Source organism: Mesoplodon densirostris, chromosome 5, assembly GCF_025265405.1.
Source record: "Mesoplodon densirostris isolate mMesDen1 chromosome 5, mMesDen1 primary haplotype, whole genome shotgun sequence".
Taxonomy (NCBI): domain Eukaryota; kingdom Metazoa; phylum Chordata; class Mammalia; order Artiodactyla; family Ziphiidae; genus Mesoplodon; species Mesoplodon densirostris.
In genome coordinates, this window is record NC_082665.1 from 91,309,519 (window position 1) to 91,328,065 (window position 18,547).

Below are 18,547 nucleotides of genomic sequence, written 5' to 3' on the forward strand. Positions count from 1 at the left end.
CAGTGAAAGATGCCTGGGTGGGTGAGGAAACCTCAGCAGCATACTAAGGTTTGCTGAAAGAAGAGGTGGATTCCGCCATGTCAGGAAAAACTTAGGTAAGATAGCTACAGAGGTGAAGGAGGGAGAGACTCTTCCCACTAAAGAACCTATACAAGTGCCCACAAAGGAACAAGTCAGGTTTACATCTGCCATGGCAGGAAACCCAAGGCAAACTGAGGTCCTGCTGTAGAACCTTCCTGTACTTTACCAACCCCACCTCCCCCATCTACTCTGAAGTAGTTTGAGTTGCCTGCTGAGTGCAGGAGAGAGAGCAGATGTGTTAGGCGGAAAATAGGCAGAAGCCAATCAGGACTCTCTCCCCCACTACAGGCTTCCCATCTACAGGAAACGGGAGCTGCAAGAGTGGGAAAAGCTTTACCTTTAAATGAAAAAAAACTTGTATTACTACACTGGACTAGACCAGACATGATCCTTACTAAACCAAGACTGTGTTTATGGATAAAAGTTACTGAAAGATTTTTTTCTTTTTTTGATCTGAGAGAAGCTGTAAAGTAGTGAAGTCTTAGATTTCATGCAGGGACAGAAAACCCAGCTCCGCAGAGTGGCTGGAATAGGGGAGGGGAGGAGAGAACAAAGTTACGTTTCTGACGCGCCCTTTAATCCTGTTTGTTCAGCATTACGGTCACAAATGATCTCATTCCCTGCAAGCTCAGCCAAGCCTGTCACTTGGTTCTTTTACCAACCCTAGCTCCCCATGACTACCTAAGATACAATTCAATCACCAGTCACTGACTTTCCGTCCAGTGCATACAACTGCCCGACACTGCTGGCCGCCTAAAGTTGCCATGGTCGCAGCAACTCCCCTCCCTGACATCGGCTTGTTGCTGCTGGACCCCCTGCCCCGTCCCTCCCACCGCCCCTTCCCCACTGCCACCCCTGCCAGTTACCAGCTATCTCTGTCCTCCTTCCAACACGCCCATCATCTCCAGGGTCCTTCCCCTTCTCCCAACACTGCATCCCTCATCTTGGTGTCCCATAGAAACCTGCCATTCTCAGGGCTCCATCTACGACTCCCGCAGCCCCCAGCTCTCCTCACACCTCTGCTAACATCTCAGTCCAGAACTCCTAGAAGGCCTGCCACCAGCCAAACTGGTATGGTGTCGTCCCCTGATGGTATGCCTGCTCCAAACTCATCTTTCCCCTCAATTCAGCCTCCCACTAGTCATCGAAATAATGACCTGCTCCATTCCCTTTCTCCACTTGGGTTCCTACTCTATTCACCAGATGATCCCTCCCCCTCCCCCAGTGCTATTATTACAAAGGGATCTAATCTAACTCCACAATTATTGAGCTGCTGTGATGTACCTGGCACCATATTATGAGTAGAAATGCAAAATGAATAGACATGGGCCTTGGCCTCAAGAAGCTCTAGTCCGACACAGGAGATAGATTAGGTAATTTTAAATAATTAGAGCTAAATGCATTTGGCATAATAAAAGCCCAGTGAAAGAGAGGGGTGAGCTCTGGATGGGAGAGGAGTGAGGGGAGATTCTCAGAGGCGACAATCTCTTGGCTGGCTTTGGGAGTGAAGAACAGTTTGGTAGATGGGAGCACCAAAGGAGAAAGGCACTGCTGGAAGACATCATAGGGACAAAGACACAGAGGTGTTGAAATTGTACTAAAGGCAGCTGTGCTCCAAAAAGCTTGGTTCCAAGTCCATTGTTGAGAAATTAGACTTTTTTCAACCATATAGGTGTACAGTATATAAGTCTATCGGCCAATTCCTGAAAGCCTATTAAAACCAAGAGGTTCCTTGGTACTAACACTACCATCTTGAATGACATTTGGAACGAGGGAGGGAAAACAAAGACTAGAGCTGGGGAACCTCACCAAGCCAGACCAGGAACTGCCTGCCCATAGTCTGAGAATTTCCGTCAGGTAGTGGAGGCTCGCAGGGGAATAGATAAATGACGGTGTTATCATGATATACACAGGCAAGAACAGGATGCCATGGGAACACCTAAGCTCCCCAGCTGGAAGGAAAAACACTCCCTCATCTCCAATCCACTGGCCACAGTTCCCACGGTCTGGGAAGAAGGCCACAGGAACATAAACATGCCGGGTAACAGGGAATCTGGGTGCACTCACTGGACATATTACAGACAATTTCGGCAAGCATGTACATCACTTTCAAAGAAGGGTCAACAGGCAAAGTCGTCAAGGTCTTGCTCTAATGGAGTCAAAAGTGGCAGCAGGGGTCCTGAGTCTAGGGGGCTCCTGAAGGGAGGTCAGGACCATTACGGGGAGACAATCCAGCCTAGCAACACCCAAGATAACAACAACAAAACCCAGCAGCAGCACAGCCAAGAAAACATATGTGGGGGACCACTCCCCACCATCCCCCACCACCTCAGACTCTAGAGGTTAACTCCTATCATGGAAGTGTAAGGATGGTGGCAAATGCTGTAGTTACAACTTATAATCCTGTGAAATTCTTCCTGACTTAATAAAATATGGCAGCAGTCACTCAACGTCACATGGCACTTGGTGACGGCGGAACGCTTACCTTTGGTTTAGGCAGCAGAAAACTCATTTGCAGGATTTCATCTTCGATAAGGGTGGAGGGTCCACTAGATTCCACCTAGCAGAGAGGGGGTGTGGGGACTGGGGTGAGGAGCGCTCTATGTGGGGGGCAGGGGAGACGGTGCTCCGTGCTTTACTCTCTTCCCTGCGATTCAGCCAGGAGGTTAATGTGCCACCGGCTGGTCCAAAGTCCCCACCGACCAAACCGTCTTTGAGAGTTGTATGTATAATGGGGATTTACACATTCGACATCTTAAGAGCAGCGTGTCTCAAGAGCTAGAAGATCCTAGGATACACAGTTAGGAACTTTCCTAAATCACCTAAAGAGATGCTATACAATGTCCACAAAGAGGAGAGCATGTTTATGGATTACAGTCCACATCCAAAGGTCTTGGGAAATCTGAGACTATTCACAAATCCATAAGATGGCATCACTCATAGCATGACCTAAGGCATGAATAATGTGCTTTTGCAAATGCAGCAGAAAAAAGATGTGGTAAACAGGAATAGAGCCTATATGTGAGGAACTGTGAGGTAACTGTACTATTAATGTTATCTTACTCAGAACTGGTCATTACGACAGCCACCAGCTTCTAGTCCTGATATATAACCTAAGAATTCAGAAATGGTTTGAGGGTTGAGAACATCACCGAGGAGGAAGATGAGAGAATGGAGCAGCAGTGGCTGATGGAAAGCTGGAGAAGTGCTCAGAAAAAGGAAAAAAAAAAAAAAAAAAAAAACCAAACCGAAAAGGAACCTTGAACTATAGGCTGAGGAAACCATGTTAGGTAAAGGAAAGTGAGAGTAAAAATTAACCCTTAGAATTGGAAACTCTAGAAGGAATGGGAGAAGGAAAGAGGCAGGCGGTACGTAAAGGTCGAGAGCACAGACTCTGGTGTCTGGGTCAAGTCCCAGATCCATTCCTTATGGGGAGAGTTGCTGAATTCTTTGTGCTTCAGTTTCCTTATATGGTACATGGGAATAAAAACAGTGCCCATCCCTTTGGGTGGATGTCAGGGCTAAATGAGTTAATTGACGTGAAGTGCTTCAAACACGGCAGGGCACAGAGTAAATGCCAGAAAAATACTAAAATATTTTTTCAGCTATCTGTGATGGCTTCCAAGTGCCAGAGGATGAATCAGGTGATTCCCTGAGCTCTTTCAACCCTACAATTAAAGTCTAATAATAACAAAGTAATACACATATATATTGAGAGAGAGACTTGAAACAACAATGAAATACTGATCTCAGTTTCCTGTTACTTAAAAAATTCCCTTAAAAGGGGGGGAGGGTTGTGAATAATCATTCTAATAGCTTATTAAAAATTATAAGCCTATTTTCTAATAAAAATTGAAGAACAGCAAAATGGACCAGATAGAATCTGTGTGTTCTTGTGGCTCTTGTAGAAAATTTCCCTATCAATTAAACACACACACACACACACACACACACACACACACACACACACACACACACACACACACACACACACACACACACTACCCTTAATTCTTTAGCATGCATTCTCCAGGCTTTGGGGCTGGTGATTTATCTAGATAGATTTACTGTTTTGCTTAGAAGGAGGATTGCTAATCAATCCCTGTCACCTATCTCTTTTTCTATTTATACTCTGAAGTCAAGGGCATCAGTCAAGGTGAAACCAAACTGCTAGAAGCTTTGCAACAAAAAAGATATATAATTAATATTCTCAAAGCACCCATCAGGTTCAAGAAAAAATAAGTATAAAAATAATGGTTCAATCTCGGCATTCAAGATCGTTAATGCAGACCAACACTACAACAGGGACAGGATGTGAATCATAAGAACTCGTGAGAGAAAGATGAAAACCCACAATACTCCTCATCTCCCCTGCTTACTGACAAGGAGTTTAATATTTTCCATGCAGTCAAGGGTGGAAAGAGTTTTTATTCCCCCTTAACTCACTCAAGAGTTTAAAAATATGCCAGCTTCCGACAGCAGTTTTCCACTTTAACTCTGACTTCCATCCGAAAGGCACAGAGAAATTAGGTGCATGAATCCACTAAGGGGTAAAATATATATCTATGACATTTCATCTATGACAAACTGCTCCAATTCAGAATTAGAAAACAACAGTTTAAAATGAGACAGAAAACACTGTTAAGTGTTTTAACACCTTAAGCCAAGAGAGGGCAAGGTTTCTTTGGCAGAAGCAACGGCCTGTGAAATTTTGCTTTCAGTCCCGACGACAACACAGGGTTTTATCTTTAGTTAAAAAAAACACACAACCGAGTCTTGGTATGAAAGGCACACAATTCAACTTGTGAAAACACTGATTTGCGAGTACTTTTATCATTTTACAGGTGATAAAAATTAAAATGAACAAATTTGTGTTTTGATAATTGTGGCTGAAGATACTTAAGTAGGAGAGCAAGAGCGATGACAAAAAAGTAAAATAAATTGAAATCACTGTAGTTCTCAGAAGATAATACTCTTGAGGTTTTGCTTTATTTTGGTTTTTTAGGCCTAAAATCGTAGATATTTATTATGTCTTTACGAACAGTTCTCAACTGTGGTTCGAACTGGCCAGAAGTGGGCTGGAGGCCAGCCACTTGCCCACCCACCTCCTCCGCTGCACATGAGCTGGTAATTAACATGAAGACAACATCATAGATACAGTTTTCCAATTATCTTTCCTTCCTTCTTTCATCATTTCACCTCATAAGAAGTCTGAGAAAGAAGACCAAAGATCTTCTTAGAAAACAACCCATATAAAACGAGTAAAAAGACAAAAGAAGGGGGACACCTATTGCCATTTTGAGGATCACACCGGATCCCCCCGCAGCCCCCGTGAGTGGGCAAAGGCGCCCCTAAGGCTCTTCTTTGGTGTCTCCACCCTGCTCTTTACACAAAGTCTGCCCCATCCTCCTGACTCATGGAGCGTTTTTCTCACAGGTGACTCCTAAACCATTAAGTCCAGCTTTGGCTTCTCACCCCATTCTGGTTTTACAACTTCCAGTACAATTCAACCTTTCCAGTCTGCTCGACCATTGATGGCTGAATTGAATTATGGTTAGTTCCCTTGGTCACACTGCAGGCCTGTGGGCAAAACCTCCCAATGGCTTCCCGTCACGCCTTGAGCAAAACCCACAGCCCTCACGAGGCTTCACCCCGTCGTCCATCCTGCGCCAGCCACAGCGGCCTCCTCAGTATTCCCCGAACATGCGAGGTGAGCTCTCACGTCAGCACCTCACACTGCCTCTTCCTGGCAGCCCCGCTGCTCCTCCTCCAGGCATCTGTGCGACTAGCTCCCTCACTTTCCTCAGATCTTGACTAGAAAGACACCTTCTCATCAGATCCTTTCCTGGACAACCTAAGACTGCCACCTGCTTCCCACCCTCAACACTTCCAGGCTCCCTCCCCACTTCATTTTTCTCCTTAGTCCTTAACTCTTTCTACTAAATGTTTTACTTTTGGGGGCCTTATTTATTGCCTTTCTATCTCACTAGAATATAAGCTCAGTCAGGGCAAGAATTTCTGGTTTGATTTATTTCAGTGTTGTATCCCTGGTACAGTGGGTTACAGGCATTCAACAGATAATGAATGCATGAATGGATGAATGAATGAACTATGTGTACCATGAAGGCTGGGATGGGCTAGCTCCTCTTTCCTTCTCTTCTATATTCCCAGCCCTCACCACCACTTCAGTTCCAATCCCCCAGCTCCTCATATCTAGTGGTATTCAATAATACTTGAGAAATAAATGAATGCATTTAGAAGATATTTCATTCTCTTCCTCATTTGCCAGCGTTTTTAACTGAATTTCCATATTTGTTGGCTCATTAGTACTCACATATCCCAGAGAATAGACAGATAACAGAATAGAGATTAAATATAAATTTATCTGTTGATGTATAGGCTCATAAGATTAGCATTAGTTAAATCACAGCCCTGAAATATAGAAGTTTTCAGAATGCTGAGAGAAAAAAAGGACAGTCTGATTAGCTATTTTTCTACTTCATGGCAATTGCTGTATTTTTTTTTTTTTTTTTTTTTTTTTTTTTTGCGGTACGCGGGCCTCTCACTGCTGTGGCCTCTCCCGTTGTGGAGCACAGGCTCCGGACGCGCAGGCTCAGCGGCCATGGCTCACGGGCCCAGCCGCTCCGCGGCATGTGGGATCTTCCCAGACTGGAGCATGAACCCGTGTCCCCTGCATCGGCAGGCAGACTCCCAACCACTGTGCCACCAGGGAAGCCCCTGCTGTATTTTTTTTTTTTTTTTTTTTTTACTGCACAATAAAGTTCCTATAATAGTTCACAAAGTGTCTATTTTTAAGTTTGCTAATGCATACAGTTTATGAAGTCATTTAAATGGATTTTACCCATGATTTGAATTGGTGCCTAACTGCCTTTCTTATTTTGGATAAAACTATACGAAGGCTTTCCCTCATGACACTGTCTAATTGAGATTTGGCTTTTTCAAGCATGTATTATATTAGCTGACTTAAGATACATGTCTTCACACAAGTCTTCTTCTTGGCATTCTTTCAAGTGGTGAGCTACTAATAATCCTTCTTGTCATTAGAGGAAATCTATTCACTCCTCATGAAATAATTCTACTCTTAGCTGCTCAGAGCTATCATAGCACCAGCAGTATTCCAGGCCCCTTGGGAGACACTCAGGTACAGGCATTACTCTTATAAAAAGCTTCTAATCAACAAATTTGGGTTGTGAGAGGAGGCTAAGACAGTTAAAACAGTAAGAAGACAATTAGAGATCACCAAAGGTTAGGTAAGCCAGGATGACAGAATGGCCTGCTGAGCCAGCAGATTTTTACATATAATCTCTTGGTAAGCTAAGAGAAAAATTATCCTCCTGTCCCATGAAAATACGGGACTCAACAAAGTAAAAGTTACATACTCAAAGGCATTAATAAGTACATATGCGTATATATAAGAAACTTACGAATTCACAATAATAGAAGTAAAAGTTATTCTAAAATCAGATGCATATAAGTAGACCCTCTAGAGTAATATGCTTATCTAGCAATCAGATTTCAGCTGGACTGCATCACAGCATTTCAAGAAATAATGCATGAGAGAGAGGATTAGGTTTCTGTTCACCCAAACCTGATGCAAGGGTATATAAGAATGCTCTTCAGATGGGCTAAAATAGGCAAAAGCACATTGGTTCTATAGTGGGACTAAGAATTTATGCATAAACTTTTCAAAATCGATGTGCTTGAACCAAACATAAACAGACATTTAATTTTCTTAAGTTATCTGATTTCTTCATGGAAACCTGCCTCTATGGACACTTCAAGTAATGCCAGCATCTTTGCTGGCATTTTTTAGAGAAAAACCTAAAATCCAGGACTCAAGTATCAACGCTGTTGTATAAACCTGTATCGCAGAGAATACACACAACTCAGGGAGCATGAGCTGGGCTGCAACTGGCTTCTCCTTCAAACCAATGAAGCAGTACACAAGCAACCCCATTTTCATCCAAACTGCCAGTGTCAAGTTTTCACTTCAAAATGTGAAGGTATGCAACATATCTTGGAAAAGGCTTCATAAAAAACCTGGCTTATAAAGAGATACTATGTAAGGCCTCTTCTCTATTGCATCCTGAATATTACATTCTACAAATCAAACAAATATTCACTGAGCATTTATTATATGCCAGGCATTGTTCTGATATTTGAGAATATGTTGTGAGCACAACAGTAGAAAATATTGCCTTTGGGGAACTCATATTCTGCAGTAAGATGTAAATGATAAACATAATTAAGAGTACACTAGAAGTTAGTGAATGCCATGGGGAGAAAAGAACGGAGTATAAGAGATTGGAGTTGTGGGAAGGATGGATCAGGTTTCACTTTTAAATAGGGTGGTCAAGACAGGATTCACTGAGAAGGAGACGTTTGAGCCAACACTTGAAAAACGTGGTGAAGGAGTTAGTACTACAGATGCCTCAGGGCAAGTGTTCCAGATAGAAAGAACAGAAAGTGCAAAAGCCCTACAGTGCAACCATACCTGGGATGTTCTAAGAAAAGCAGCGAGGCCAGAATAACTGAGGCAGAGTGAGCCTAGAAGGTCAAAGGGTGAAGGTGGGGAAGGGGGCAGATGGCGATGGGTCTTGTAGGACCTCATGAAGACTTGGCTTTTACTCTGAGAGAAATGGGGAGCCACTGGAGCGTTTTGAGCAGGAACATGTGATGTTAATTTAGATTTTAAAATAATGGTCACTCTGACCACATGGGTGCAAGATGCAAGCTGGAAAGCTAGCTAGTAGCAGGCATCTGCAGTCACGCAGGCCCGAGTGTAACGGGAGAATAGGACCGTGTGCAAGCTGCAGCTGATTCTGAATTTAAACTGAAGGTAAAATCAGTGCATGTAATCAGCTGCGATGGGGAAGGCCACCGTGGACTAGGTTTATGAGGAAGATCGGGAGTAAGACTTCATTGACTACAGAGTGATTTACTCAGCCTGCAGGAGGCAATCTGGATTCCATTTGTGTGGATTTTTCCTTCCAATGGAGAATAACCCAGACAGTGGACAGAGAACATGTAAGAGCACTGAGGCAAAAACAAAATCAACCTGTTTGTAGTATTCCTCAAACTTCCCTGAAAATAAGAGTAACCTGGAGTGCTTGTTCATCACACAGATTCCTGGGGCCCCACTGGAAGCTACTGAATCAGAATTTCCAGGGAAGAGCCTTGATAATCTGAATATTTAGCAAGTGTGCCTCGAACTCGCCCAACTCCTCCTCCCCATGACCTTTCAAAAGGGGGGTTCTGGAAACACTCTGTTTAGCACAGAGTCGACAGAAAGGTAGGTAATCAGGGAGGGGAGAGAATGAATGGGATAGGGCTACAAGTGACTTGATCAGATCTGCGTATAGAAAATAACTTTATGGGTAGTACGGAAGACAGAGTAGAGCATCTGAGAGACAGCAGAGGGCGATGGATCAGTTAAGAGGTCACCTCAGTGACTTCCATATTGCCCCAATATAAGATGATCTCCAGTTTTGCCAATAAGATAATCCAGTTTAAAAAAAGTTGATTTCTTTTCCAACAGGAATATACAAAATTTTAGAGAAGTGAAAATGAGTGCAGAGTGAAAAAGAATATGAACAGACACTTAAGGATATCCTAATGGTGGTTAACTATTTGAAAAAGTGGTCAGCTGGGTGGTCATCAGGGAAATCAAGTTAAAATCATAACGTAATACCACTATTCTCCCATCAAAATGACTAAAATAAAAAAGACAGAAAGTACCGAGCTGGCAAGAATATGGAGAAAGGCGCCCTCCTACCTTCTTGATGGGTGTGGAGCTTGGTACAACCACTTCAGAAACCTGTTTGCCAGCACCCGTTGGAGCTGATGAGGGGTATCCTGTGTGGTCTATAATCCCACTCCCACATAGGTACCCAAGCAAATGCTGGCATGCAGTCACCAGAAGTCACAGAGGAGACTCGGAAGAACGAGACTCTTCACAACCCTCCCCAACTGGAAACAACAGAAACATCTATCACCGGAGAATGGATAAGGTGTGGCTGTTCATAAAATGAAATACCACTCAGCAGTGTGGAGAAACCGAATGAAGCAACACGTGAGTTTCACAAACATAATGTTGAGACAAGAAGCCAGACAGCAAAGTGGCGTTTACTGAATGAGTCTACTTACAGAAATTTCAAAAATAAGCGAAACTAGTCCATGGCGAGAGGAGGAAGGACCTGTTCACACCGTGCCTATTGGCAGTGGGAGGTGGACAGGCAGTTCCTGGAAGAGCGCAGGAGGGCACGTTTTTGGGTGCTGGTAACTGTCTGATTCCTGGTCTGATTCCACACTGTCTGCTTTGTCAGAATTCACTGAGCTCCATACTTAAGGTTCATGTACTCTTCTGAATGTACAAGTGTTTACATAAGATCATGGTCCTTGTTATTTTCAGTTACGTAAGTGAAATTAATAGTGAAATATAAAACATTTAGATAGGTCACTTCTGCCCCTCCATCCGCGTCTCCCCAATTTGATTCAAACTCTTCACAGCCATGTCTGACATATGCGTCTGCATCACCTCAGGTCAGCATTTTAGTCCTCTGACAGTTTTCTGAAGCATACCCATCTTCACAGGAATACAGCAATAGTGGGATCTCTGTCTGATGCGGTCACTGGAAATGTCCTAAGTCACATATATTTGGTAAAAATTAGGAGAGCTGACATCTCCATTTGTCTTGGAGGTGCAGATTCATGCTTTCGGTAGCCCTAACTCCTGAATGTATTGGAGGTGTTTTTGTTTTGTTTGTTTTTGCTGGGGGGGTGGGTAGTGAAAAGGCTTATTTATAAAGATATTTTGCATTTACCATTGTGAGATCACATTCCTGGGAATAAATACCCACACTATCTTAAATGCTGTCACATCCTTTAAAACCAAAAAAGAAGATTTTTGTCAGGTGCCCTTCATAAATATCTAGTCGCATTAAACGAGGCCATTTTGGGCCAATGTGTCTCCCTCACACAGTGCTCTGTGGTTTAAAATGAAGCAATTGGGAGAGCTCCCAGAAATAGCAGAGGCTTTATGCTCACTCCAGTACAACGAGACCCCCTCTTTTCTGAGGAGTACTTTTGCAGGGGGAAGGGAATCTAGCTTTATAATATTCAAGTATATGCCGTAATCATTGATGGAGGGAGGGGAATGCACAGAAGCAAAATGTATTTAAGCAATAAATGCAAAATGCCTCAGTGACTGACTCAAAGTACATTACAGAAGTGGATCCGAGGATGGTGCAAAGATTTCCGGCTTATGAAAGGAGGGTCCAGGACCAAGGAGGACAGTGGGAGCTCTGTGGGCGGGGGCGGGGCATCACATACCCTGCATCCCACGTTGGACACATTTAATGCTTGAGAGGGATACCAAGATAGTGCAGGGAAGTAGCAAGAGTAATCTAAGAAACACTCAAGTTGCTAGTAGCTAGAAGGTCACTGCTGGGAAGGTCTATTTCATTATCACTTACAAGTCTAAGAAGACCCAACACAAGGACCCCTTTGAGGTAAACCCCAGCCTACCCTCCACAGCCACCTCGTGCGCTTCCTGACATTTTTTTTTTGTCCCACAACTAAACTGCTTAACTACTTACATACCAGTTACCACTGAGGGAACTTAAGAAGATAAGATACTGTGGGGACAAAGTCAACACCAAAGGTCTAAAACCTGCTTCACCAGTTTGATTAGAATTCTTAGTGATATCCTGCATTCTCTTTCTATTTTTGGACATTTTAAGCTCTCCTTTGAGATAGGAGTATAATTAGGTATGATTTCTTTTCTTTCCTTATATTTGCTACATAACAATGAATATTTTCAGTATGCTAAGATCATATGTGACTCTAAATAAGAATATCTCCTGCACTGAAATCCTGGGCACTGCCTGATTCGAGGCAAGGGTCATATTTTAATCTCCACTCACTGCATAGCCCGTCAAAGCCCTTAAGAGTAGAAGGCTGTCGGGCTTCCCTGGTGGCACAGTGGTTGGGAGTCCGCCTGCTGATGCAGGGGACATGGGTTCGTGCCCCGGTCCGGGAGGATCCCACATGCCGCGGAGAGGCTGGGCCCGTGAGCCATGGCCGCTGAGCCTGCGCGTCCGGGGCCTGTGCTCCGCAGTGGTAGAGGCCGCAACAGTGAGAGGCTCATGTACCGCAAAAAAAAAAAAAAAAAAAAAAAAAAGTAGAAGGCTGAGCTCACTGATTGAGACCCTCCAAGGTCAAATAAAAACATTATCTTTTCTTCATCCTTTAAGAAAGGGTGTATTACGTATCAGGACGTGTGGATTTTAGGGTGACAGCAGGAGACTTCTGATGATGATGTGACATGAGGAGGGCACAGAGGGTTTTGTGAAGCTCTGGTGAGTAGCCCTTGAGGTACTGCAATTGTATCGGCCTCCATCACGTAAACAGTCACCCACGATATGAAACCCGACATGTGAGATCAGTGTCCACCTTCACTGTGGTCTCCAGAGGCTTCTCCAGGCAGTAAGGATGCCCCACGTCTATTCTTCCATGGGGGCCTAAGCAAATCTCTATCCGTAGTCTTATTATAATACTTTACATACAGATTTGTCACTCCTATGACTTTGTGGAATCACTTATGAGAGAGTGAAATCTGTGCAAATTGTCACCTAGACTTGGGTCTGGTACAAAGTGGATACCTCTGCTGATGGTTTATTAAATGACTGAACCAAGATATCAGCACGTGACGTTAACGATGTACTCTTCATACCAATTATTTCACAAAATTTACATATAAAACTTGTAATTGGTTACATATCAAGATGGATTCCTAAGAGTCCAGCTTTAAGAAACTTTAAATTTGATACAGCTGACTTATACCAATATAAGCATAGGAATTCACTGGCAACCTCTAAAGGTTATGTATGAAAGGTAGAGACAATATATTTAATATCTATATTGTTTAAATTGACAAAGCACATGGGGATCTTTGAAAGCACAGTCAAATCAACAGACAGTCCAGATCTGTAGAAAGGTGCATACATAACTGGACGCTAAAAGAAAGAAAAAAATCTTTGATGATACCAGCATTCTAATTAGAGTTAAACTTACAGTTTTTCTTTTCAACCCATTCCATAGTTAGTATTCACACTAAATCCACTGAAAATGACTTATGAAGAACTGAGATGGATTAGCCTGGAAGAAGAAAAAAAGAGAGAGAAGGAAAAAAGAGACAGACTGACAGAGAAATAGACAGAAACAGATGGAGCCAAGAGACAATTTAATGAGAATTTTTCAAGTAATTTAGGGGAAATAACACTGGCCTGAGCCAAGATTCCTGAGCTCCATGCCACCAGACACTAACCAGTTCTGTGCTCACATTTAAGAAACTTCACCTTTCCAATTCTGTTTCCTCAGCAATAAAATGAGGTAGTTGGACATTTGAGTCATCAAGATCCTTCCAATGCTAAAATTCTGAATATGCATATTTAAAGCAAAGGAGAAGAGTAGGTGGCATCAGCAATACATTAATCATTTCAAAGTGGATTTGTATATTCTCAGTAAAATAAACTTGGGGACTTCCCTGGCCGTCCAGTGGTTATGACTTCACCTTCCAATGCAGGGGGCGTGGATTTGATCCCTGGTCGGGGAGCTAAGATCCCACATGTCTCATGGCCAAAAAACCAAAACATAAAACAGAATCAATATTGTAACAAAATTCAATAAAGACTTTAAAAATGGTCCATATCAAAAAAAATCTTTAAAAAATATAAATAAATTTGAATAAGAAAGATTCAATTTAGCAGAATGCTGGGAAAGGCTCTGATTTTTAGGAAAAAGTTTTTGACAAAAGAATACTATTTCAGATTTATCTGTCACCTATGATTTTCAATAAGTTGAAAACTATTATGTATAAACTAAGACCCTGTGTCATACTTAAGGTGTTCTATGGTGGGGCTCTCCTTTTCTACAGGTACAACTCTAAAAGGTATAGACACATTATCCTTCTTTGATACTGAATGAACTTTGATACTGAATGATTAATAAAAGCAGTAAAGTGCATACAATTACAATTGCTACTCCCATTGCAAACAGGTCTAAGGAGCATGCTTGCTCTTTTCCCTGCCCGATTCATGTTTCAATTTGCTCTTTCCCATACTAGGGCATAACCAAGCATATCTGGTGAACAGCCTGGACACAGAGGTGAGAGAATGCAAATATCAGGTATTCTTCAGAATAGGTAGATTTCTGCATGTGTCTACTTGCACATATCTGCAGGCAACATTTCCTGGTGGAACAGGCCAAAGGCTAGAAGTCCAGAGATTTGGGTTTAATTTTTAATCTGAAAGGTATTTATTTAATGTCATACGTTTCATCACTGGTAAAATAAAGGGGCTTAGCTACTGATTTCTGAGGCTTCCTCCAGCTCTAAGATTCTCTGATTCTCTGATGTGGTTTAACAAGCAAGGACACAGAATCAGAACTGTGGAATGACCTGGATAAATGTTTAAGATCTTACAGCATAATAGCAATGCTCAGAAAGAATGCTGGCCTGACTAGACTAGGGGGACCCAGCGGGGTTATAAAAGAAGACCACAAGAGGAGGGGCAACATCTTTTTTGGCTGAAGGGCTTAAGTCCCTTTTCTTCTGCAAAGTATCTGAAAATGATTAAAATTATTTTGACAGCTGCAAGTAACTGGGAGGTGGGTGAAAACAGGAAGTGCAGGCACAGAATAACCTCACTGGTTCCAGATTCCGACAATTCAATATTTATAGTAATTTAGACAAGAGTAGCTGACATTTATTATTATACTACATTTTGATTTTCAAGTAATATAAACATTATCTAAAAAACTAATAAAACTAATTATAACCATAACTTAAAACAAGATTCATTAGCATACTAGACACTTCACCTCTGATGCTATGCTATTTCCCCATTGACAAAGTGTAACTCAGAATTTCTCTGGAAGAGCAAACAGTTATTCCACTAAAGATCTCGGTTCTATTCTTTATCACCTTGTAGGTAAACCTGTCACTAAGAGGTTAAATACATTTTCAGATGAGTGTTCATATATTCAGGGGAAAAAAGTGTCCTTTAAAAACCACTTTTGGTAGCAAAACTATGCTTTTATAGTCCTTTACAGTTTATATACAAAGAGCTTTTTTACACCCAATTCACGTGTAATTTGTCGGGGAACAAGGTGCTAATTAGAAATTACTCCTATCTATTCATTAGACGATCCAGTGACCTTTCTTTAGCCATTAGCTCAGTACTGAAAAGGCATTTACTTAAGAAGCATTAAACTTTTTAGTGATTTAGTGTACTCCTGTTCCATTATTCTGAATTTCTGGGGAGATACTTCATAAGAAAAGGAATCCATTTATTACGGTAATTTTGTGACTGTCATTCAAGAGATTGTGAGAAAGAAATTATCTTTAAATTCACCTTTAAATCATTGATACAACATGCCCACCACCCCACCATAAAGCTGTATGAATTTAAGTATATAGATAAAAGAAAGGGTTTTTTTTCTGTAATTACTGCTAAATATGAATTATCATAGGAGAATTGGGACAGTTTTTAGTTAATATTCATACTTGGTTCTTTCATCTTTGCTTTAGAATCTTGGGAACTCACTAGGTAAATTTTTTAACATTTTAAAGAACGCACTTTTGAGTTCTACTTTTAATGAAGATAATTTTGTGCTACTTTGTTACTTACTCAATGACGAAATAAAAACTACAGTACTTACAAGTAGTCTATCTTACAAGTAGTCTATCCCTTCAACACCACAAATTCATGAATTAGGAATTGTAGCTCTTGATGCAAAACAATAAACCTAGAACTACACATCAGGCATAAATACATTTAGCAGTATATGTAGGCAAACAAAAAAATAGCACTAAACAGTTATTAAAGTTTTTCTTCTGAGGCTATCAAACACACACACACACACACACACACACACACACACACACAAGCACATGATATAAAAAACCAAAAACCAAAAAAACCCCAAAAAACAAAAAACCCCTCTGATCTAAACATTGTTGCCAATGTACTGTCAAAACTCAGTAAATCATCCCCATACTAAAAGCATGAGAGGAAACAACACATTTGAGGGGGGAAAAAACCACCCTTACCGATTCCTCTAAGGCAGAAAGGACAATTCTACATTATCAACATGCAAAATATACATGATATTTATCTGAGGTGCAAAAAGGGAGTATTTCCATCATTTTGTCTTTCAGAGTTCATGAATTTGAAAAGAACATAGATAAAAATCTAACAAGAGCACATTAATATTTTCTGGCCTGGTTTTTCACTAGGAATATATAAAAATAACTTTTTAATTCCTTAATTTCATAACTAAGAAATAAAAGATGTTATGAGCTTAATTTCTCACTCTGAATTTAAATGAGTTTATAAAGTACCACTATATATGATGAAAATATGTATCTGATAATACTATATTATAGAATTGAAAGAATTTTCACAAGATTTTCCTTACAAAGTCAATTATCAGAAATTAACCCATGTAAGATAAAGAAAATATTGATAATTCATGGCTGCATTTTTCTGTTAGGCTTACATTCCTTATTGTGATGGAAAAACCTGAAAGCAAGCCAACAAAAAATTACTGTGATTAAAACTTTTCTTTCAATAGTCCAAGTCAGAAAATAAGAGGAAAAAAACCTCTTAAAATTTGGCTTCTGAATGGTTCTATTTTTCAGAGAAACTTTTTTCTGGAATTCTGAAAGCAGGTACCTGATTTACTGTTTTACATATCAACTTCTTGCAGAATAAAAACCGTTTAAAAATAATCTGGTTTTTTTTTTTTCTGTTTCCCCAATGCAATATTGATTAAGGACAGATTTTTTAAGCCACAAAGGGAAGTTTCATTTCTGTTCTTTTCATCCATTTGTAAATTTCTCTAAAACTTAAAGTGGAAATATGACTAGATAAAGCAAAACATAAAGCTAAACAGATTTTTTTTTTTTTTTTTTTTTGGCGGTACGCGGGCCTCTCACTGTTATGGCCTCTCCCGTTGCGGAGCACAGGCTCCGGACACGCAGGCTCAGCAGCCATGGCTCACAGGCCCAGCCGCTCCACGGCATGTCGGATCTTCCTGGATGGGGGCACGAACCCGTGTCCCCTGCATCGGCAGGCGGACTCTCAACCACAGCACCACCAGGGAAGCCCAAGCTATACAGATTTTAAAAAGCGTTTAACTAGTCAAAGAAAACTGCACATCCATTTGCCTTTGATTCTATAAATAAAGACTAAACACTAAAACTTTAGAGATTGCGCTGGTTGTTAAGAATTATGAGTGACTTTTTGTCTCAAAATTTTTCTGCATTTTTCAAATTTCTACACAAACATAAACTACTCTTAAGTTTATATCATAATAATTAATTATGTTAATGCTCATTTTACCATAACTTAAGTGGAATTTTTTTTATTGTATTCATGTTCTAAAAGAAAGGGGAAGATCAAAATCTACTGATAAGTTCATTGCCATGTCCAAGGGACAATATACATTTAGTTGAATCTTCTTCATATCTGATCTACATTTTCATCCCTAGAGGAGAACTGTTGTTTTTAATGATGGCCATTCTTAACAATGAAGTAAAGCAACTGATACAGTTTGAAATGCTTTTCAATAATATAACATGAAACAAAAAGTATCTTCTTTAATTGATTTCTCTTTTACCAGAAAAAAAACTTGGTACAGAGCTTTCAATACAACCTCAAATTCAATGGAATGATTTAAATACAGACACCAGAAAACACATGGGTGGAGAAGGTAATATGTTTTTTATTTAACACTGACAACTGAATTCACCAGAATATTCTATTTCCTGACTATTCCACTTAATTGAATTTTATTGCTTTGATGTTCACAGTCTCTGAGTAAAATGAATTAACGATTGAAGCAGCAGCCTTTCAAAGATCGTTCCAAAATATGCTTCATGAGAGAAATAAAAATGCCTGTTAAAAGCATCATGTCTTTTAATACGCTAAAATTACTTTCCCTAATGGAGATCTTAAAAGGGTGTCATTAGAAAATAAAAATAGGACATAAAGCTCTAAGTTGGTGTTATATGAAAACTTTGATGTAATGTAGCTAGTTTTCAACTATGAAGCCTTTGTATAGAAAGATGAAGTTAGTAACTCACCAACAGTAAGGCGAGTATTTTAATTTGTTTTTCTAAAAGTCGTCATTTATCAACTAATTAAAGTGGGGTGGAGTTGACTACCTTTTTCAAAACGTCTACCGTGCGTGTACCAGGCACAGAATAGATGTTTTCATTAGACTCATAACTTCAGAGAGCAAGTATAATCTTTGTTCAAATAGGCAATGAAACAGGCTGAGTGGCTGGGTAACCTGTCAAAGATCATCCAAGTATTTAATTATGGAGTCCAGATTGGAACCCGGGTCCACACTCATTCCAGATTTTGGGAAAGTGCATAGT

General features: G+C 40.7%; 1 protein-coding gene across 2 annotated transcripts in view; it reads right to left on the reverse strand.

Annotated features, from left to right (window-relative positions):
* The window catches only part of GOLIM4 (golgi integral membrane protein 4), a 74,440-nt gene that overhangs the window by 31,761 nt on the left and 24,132 nt on the right, over positions 1-18,547 (reverse strand). The gene's annotated exons all lie outside the window — the stretch shown is intronic.